This window comes from Triticum urartu, chromosome 3 (genome assembly GCF_003073215.2).
Source record: "Triticum urartu cultivar G1812 chromosome 3, Tu2.1, whole genome shotgun sequence".
Classification (NCBI taxonomy): domain Eukaryota; kingdom Viridiplantae; phylum Streptophyta; class Magnoliopsida; order Poales; family Poaceae; genus Triticum; species Triticum urartu.
In genome coordinates, this window is record NC_053024.1 from 434,622,333 (window position 1) to 434,629,147 (window position 6,815).

The window sequence follows — 6,815 nt, forward strand, 5'->3', positions numbered from 1 at the left end:
AGGTCAAGGCGATGGAAGACATGAGCTCGCCAAAGACCCTCAGAGAAATGCAGAAGCTCATGGGGTGCGTGATCGCGCTAGGGCGCTTCATCTCCAAGTTGGGGGAACGAGCCCTGCCCTTCTTCCAGCTAATGGAGAAAAAGGGGCCCTTCCAGTGGACTGAAGAGGCCGACAAGGCGTTCCAGGATCTCAAGAGATACCTGACCAGCCCACCGGTCATGGTGGCCCCGCGCCCTCAGGAGCCCCTGGTGCTCTACCTCGCCGCCACTCCCTACTCCGCCAGCGCAGCCTTGGTAGCAGTCAGAGAGGAGCGCCGGATCAAAACCACGGCAGCAGCCCGGGATAAGGCAGAATAGGGACAAGGAAGGCCCACAGAAACCGCCATCACGGCTGAGGAGGATCAGCCGCCGCAGAGGGGCGCACCAGAGGCGGAAGAGGCCCCTCTTCCAGATGGCCAGTCTCAGGAGGCCCCATTGCCTCAAGAGGCGCCACGGTCTCCGAAGGGAGCCACCGGCACTGACGCACTCCACCTCGTTGAGCACCTAGTGTACTTCGTCAGCACAGTGCTGCGGGATGCAAGAGCACGGTACCCCATGCCTCAAAAACTCCTCCTCGTGCTACTGGTGGCTTCGCGCAAACTGCGACACTATTTTCAGGGTCACCCCATCAAGGTCGTCTCGTCATACCCCCTGGAGAGGGTGCTCAGGAGCCCCAATTCAGCTGGGAGGGTCGCTGAGTGGAACATAGAGCTGCAAGCTTTTCAGCTCGAATTCAGCACGACCAGAGTCATCAAGGGAGCAGCGTTGGCAGATTTTGTGGCAGAATGGACAGAGGCGCCAGGCCTCAAGGCCGACGAGGATCGGTCCCTGTCCCCGGGAAACGAGGCGCCAGAAGGCTGGGTCATGTACTTCGATGAGGCGTTCTCCAGACATGGCGCAGGGGCTGGGGCGGTGCTTATATCGCCCACCCAGGACAAGCTCTATTACGCCGTGCAGCTTTGTTTCCAGCAAGGCGAAAAGGTCTCCAACAACATACCGGAGTATGAAGGTTTAATAGCGAGCATGAAGGCCGCAGCTGCCCTGGGGGTGAAACGCCTCACCATCAAGGGCGATTCGCAGCTCCTTGTTAATTTCTCCAACAAGGTGTACAAGCCGAAGGATGAGCACATGGAGGCCTACCTTGCAGAGGTCCACAGGATGGAGAAGCAGTTCTGGGGGTTGGAGTTGCAGCATGTGCCCCGTGGCACCAATCAGGAAGCCGATGACATCGCCAAACGCGCGTCCAGGCGGTTACCTCAGGAGCCTGGCGTTTTCGAGGAGCGGCTCTTCAAGCCTTCAGCCTTACCGTCATTATCAAACACGGCTCAGCCCAGGGAGGAGCTCCCTCAGCCACCTGCCTCAGGAGCTCCGGCTTGTGGCCCGGCCTCAGGAGCATGCCTGCTCCTAACGATGGAACCTCAGGAGGGATGTTGGATCACGGAGCTCCGGAGCTACCTAACGCAAGGGACCCTGCCGGAGAAGGAGGAGGAAGCAGAGCGAGTGGCGCGCCAGGCCACGGCATACCGCATCAAAGATGGAGAGCTCTACCGGAAGCGACCAAATGATGTATCCCTGCGCTGCATCTCCAGGGAGCAAGGGAAGGAACTACTGGAAGATATACACGACGGAGACTGCGGACATCATTCGTCATCACGGACCCTCGTTGGCAAGGCGTTCCGCAGTGGGTTTTACTGGCCCACCGCGCTCAATGACGCCGTTGAACTAGTGAAGGCTTGTGAGGCCTGCCAGTTCCACGCCAAGCAGATCCATCAGCCGGCAGGGGGCTTGCAGACTATCCCCCTTTCGTGGCCATTCGCAGTCTGGGGGCTCGACATCTTGGGTCCGTTTCCTCGGGCGCCAGGGGGCTACCGCTACCTTTATGTTGCCGTGGACAAGTTCACCAAGTGGGCTGAAATGGAGGCTGTCCGCACCATTCCTGCGGGTTCTGCAGTCAAGTTCATCAAGGGCATCGTGAGCCGGTTTGGGGTGCCGAATCGCATCATCACGGACAACGGTTCGCAGTTCACTAGTAACCTCTTCAAAACATACTGTGCTAACCTTGGAACGCAGATATGCTACGCTTCAGTGGCGCACCCCCGAAGCAACGGCCAAGCTGAGCGAGCAAACGCGGAGGTCCTGAGGGGCCTCAAGACCAGGACGTTCAAGAAGAAGCTGGAGGCTTGCGGCAGAGGTTGGTACGACGAACTGCAGTCCGTGTTGTGGTCCATCCGCACCACCACGACCAAGCCGACTGGAGAGACCCCGTTCTTCCTGGTCTACGGAGCAGAAGCAGTCCTCCCTCACAAGATCAGACATCGCTCCGCGCGGGTCCTGGCGTTCGACGAGGCACAGCAGGATGCCATGCGGGGGACGGACCTCGTGCTGGGGGAGGAGCATCGCCGGGAAGCCGCGCTGCGAGCGGCGAGGTACCAACAAGCACTGCGGCAATATCACTGCCGCAACATCCGCCCCAGGACTCTTGAGGTAGGAGACCTCGTGCTCAGGCGGGTTCTCTCCAGGGAGGGATTGCACAAGCTCTCTCCCATGTGGGAGGGCCCGTTCAAGGTTGTTCATGTTTCCAGGCCCGGCTCCGCGCGCTTGGAGACTCAAGAGGGAGTGCCGGTCCAGAATGCATGGAACATCCAGCACCTCCGGAGGTTCTACCCCCGAAAAGGCCCGGAGCCTGTGAAGCAAGGCGAGTGCCTGTGAAGCTGTCGCGTTTTGGAAAAGGCCCGGAGCCTGTGAAGCAAGGCCAGTGCCTGTGAAGCTATCGTGTTTTGGAAAAGGCCCGGAGCCTGTGAAGCAATGCGAGTGCCTGTGAAGCTGTCGCGTTTTGGAAAAGGCCCGGAGCCTGTGAGGCAAGGCGAGTGCCTGTGAAGCTGTCGCATTTTGGAAAAGGCCCGGAGCCTGTGAAGCAAGGCGAGTGCCTGTGAAGCTATCGCATTTTGGAAAAGGCCTGGAGCCTATGAAGCAAGGCGAGTGCCTGTGAAGCTATCACGTTTTGGAAAAGGCCCGGAGCCTGTGAAACAAGGCGAGTGCCTGTGAAGCCATCGCGTTTTGGAAAAGGCCCGGAGCCTGTGAAGAAAGCCAACGCCTGTGAAGCTCGCCGCCCATGACACTCTCACGTAATAATGAGTTGGGGCTGTACACGCCCCGGAGTCTCAGGAGCGCCGGCCTCGGGCCCTGGGGCTCCCTCCCACGCCCAGTGGCAGCACTTAGCTCCGCGCTGGTGAGAAGACGTCGAAGACTAGACTAGGTGCCGGACGCGGCTTTTCATTTGCTTTCCGCAGTTGGCTTGTTCCTCTTCGTTTGGAGTTTTATTGAAGTTGTTGTCGTCTTTGGCTTGCGGTTCTTTGGCTTTTCGCTCTTCTGCCTCGGTTTCTCTTGTGCAAGGCCTCGCGAGGGGGAGAGCCGAGCGCCCTCGCGAGTGTTCCTATCCTAGTCACTCAAAGAGTTCGCGACCTGGGCCCCTTACAGGAGCACCCCTCCAGTCCGTGCCCCATGGGCACCGCGACACAACAAAGGGCCTGGGTCGGTCGCCCCCCCACGGCCGGGGCCGGGAACTATCCACGCTAGGGCACATAGCCGGAAGGTACGGTAACGAAAGCAAAATGATGATTAACAAGCAATAACCCAAACATGCCCCCGCGGGGCTCCACACTATTGTCTTTGTTACGCAGGAAAAAGGGAAAAGGAAGAACAAATCAGGCGCGGCTCGCCTCACACCGGCCTGCAGGGAAGGCCCGAGCTGCCTCCGGAGCTCAGGCGGACTCCCTCTCACGCTTCACCAGGGCGCGGCGGCGGGCGGACACGTTGCCACCCCCCAAGCAGACACGACGACGTGGAGGCTAATCACGGCCACCGCTAGAGGAGTCGCCGCCTGAAGAAGAACCAGAGAAGCTTGGGGAACCCCGAACGCCGCCAGCCGTGCGAGCGCTGCTCTCTCCATCATCACCGGAGCAAGGTTCCCAGCCGCGGTCATCACCCTCGGGGCAACACCCTACGCAGCGACCATCTTCCTCAAACACCCTCACGTAGAGGGTGGCGTCGCCGTCGAACTTGAAGTGTAGGGTGCACCGACGGCTCAGGCCACGCGCGCGGGCAAACTTCTGCCAACCGCGGGCTAGGGACAGGCTCCCGGCCGTGGAGACCTCCAGAGAGACCCATGAGGCCCGGCTGCAGCAGCCGTCGGCCTGGAGCCAGAGGCCGCCCGGGGCGCCGGCCGGGAGCTCGCTGAGGAGGAAGCGAGGAAGCGGAAGCCGGGTGCTAGCCGGCTCCGCCGACCACACGATGAACTCCGGCAGCACTTCAGCAGCATGAACGTGCGTCCTGGGGGGACGTGCAGCCGGAGCGCGCCCCCCGGCTGTAGCAATCCGCCCGTCGCCGTGCTGAAGATCGCCTCCACGGCCGCGGGGAGCCACCGTGGTGGCCACAGGATGCTTGCGAGGGCGCCCTCGGCCGCGCTTGGGTGGGGGAGGCGGGCTCAACCCGGCAAGCCTTCCCCTTCTCGGCGGCTGAGAACCTCCTCGACGGGGCCATGAAGAAAAAGGAGAAGCAAGGGGGGATGAACTGGAAGGGCGCGCACCGGTCCATACTTATGGCTGGCGATGGCCATCCAACAGCCCCCATGATCACACGTAATTATGACCCGCTTTGCATGCAGGGACTTGTCCAATCCGTGCAGTTGCCGAGGCGCCGTGGGGAAGTGGAGACGCCCACGTCCAATCATCCGCCACGCGGCGCCCAAGGCCGCAGGCTGTTAGGGCCCGCGGCGCTTCGCTCTTGCCCTTCCGCCTCCTTGCACGGCCAAGTCCAGGCGTGCCTTGGGCCCGGGGGCTACTGTCAGCGTTCTGGGAACGGGGGTCCCCAGACTTGCCTGCCTGCGGCCTGCGGCGTGGCTCAAAGGGTGGGCCCAGCACGGCCCATCTTCACCAACACAAACTCAAGACCCTCGCGAGGGGCCAAGCCTCGCGGGGCGGACGACACGGAGCTTCCTCAGGCACGGCCTCATCAGGCTGGCTCACGAGGAGGCGGAGAGATCAAGGCGGGGTACCTCGCGAGGTGCCCGTGACGCAAGCCATGACGACTCAGGGTGCCAGGCGGGTGCCAGCCCGCGCAGCGTCCTCCTTTCCTCTTTGGTGCAAAGGGGGCAAGCGCAGCCGCGAAGTACCGAGGCATCAGGCAAAGGTTGCCATTTCGGTGCAACGAGACCAAGACCAGGAGGACTACGAGATGGAGGTCACCATGGAGCCCAAGACGGCGTCATCACCAGAGCTTTGCGCAGGCGAAGACTACTTTTGTCAGGATAGTTGATACTTGTTGCCCCCTTTCAAATTAGCCCGCCATTGTTGGCTCCCTTCCCGCTCAATATTTGGGGAGAGGACCAGGGCCACTATAAATAGGACCGGCCACCCACGTAGCAAGGGGTTCGGCTGAGTCTCCTCCAAGGGCTCGACAAGTAGAGAGGTGGTAAGCAAAGAGAGAGTGAGATAGAGAAAGGTGGCTGAACTCCTCCCAGCAGTTCATTGCCCCAGCCAAGAACAGACCCTCGCGAGGCTGTTCTTCCTTGTACTGTTCACCATCATCAGCCCAAGAGGCAATCCACCACACCACACACTGGAGTAGGGTATTACACCACAGCGGTGGCCCGAACCAGTATAAACCCTGTGTCCCTTGTGTTGTTCTTTTCATAGCTTTGATCCTAGCGCGGCGGAGGGGTGCAGGAAGGCGGGAGGCGAAATCTCCGCACGCACCCCAGTGTTCGAACCTCAAGGGTCTGCTGGAACCCGAAATCCGACAGCAACGAGAGGGGAGAGTGTTGTCCACGTACCATTGTAGATCGTAAGCGGAAGCGTTATGACAACGCAGTTGATGTAGTCGTACATCTTCATGATCCGACCGATCCTAGCATCGAAGGTACGGAACCGCTGCGATCTGCACATGTTCAGCTTGGTGACGTCCCATGAACTCTAGATCCAGCTGAGTGTCGAGGGAGAGCTTCGTCAGCACGATGGCATGATGACGGTGATGATGAAGTTACCAACGCAGGGTTTCGCCTAAGCTCTACAACGATATGACTGAGGTGGAAATCTGTGGAGGGGGCACCGCACACGGCTAAGAAATCAACTTGTGTGTCTATGGGGTGCCCCCCTCCCCCATATATAAAGGAGTGGAGGAGGGGAGGGCCGGCCCTCTCTATGGCGCACCCTAGGGGGACTCCTACTCCCACCGGGAGTAGGATCCCCCCTTCCCTAGTAGGAGTAGGAGAGAAGGAAGGGGAAGAGAGAAGGAAGGAAGGGGGCCGGCCCCCCACCCAATTCAGATTGGGCTAGGGGGGCGCGCCCTCCACCTTGGCTTTCCTCTCCTCTATTCCACTAAGGCCCAATAAGGCCCATATACTCCTCGGGGGTTCCGGTAACCTCCTGGTACTTCGGTAAATGCCCGAACTCATCCGGAACCATTCCGATGTCCAAACATAGGCTTCCTATATATCGATCTTTATGTCTCGACCATTCTGAGACTCCTCGTCATATCCGTGCTCATATCCGGGACTCCGAACTACCTTCGGTACATCGAAACACATAAACTCATAATACCGATCGTCACCGAACGTTAAGCATGCGGACCCTATGGGTTCGAGAACTATGTAGACATCACCATGACTCATCTCCGGTAAATAACCAATAGCGGAACCTAGATGCTCATATTGGTTCCTACATATTATATGAAGATCTTTATCAGTCAAACCGCATAGCAATGCTACGTCTTGAGCTTGCG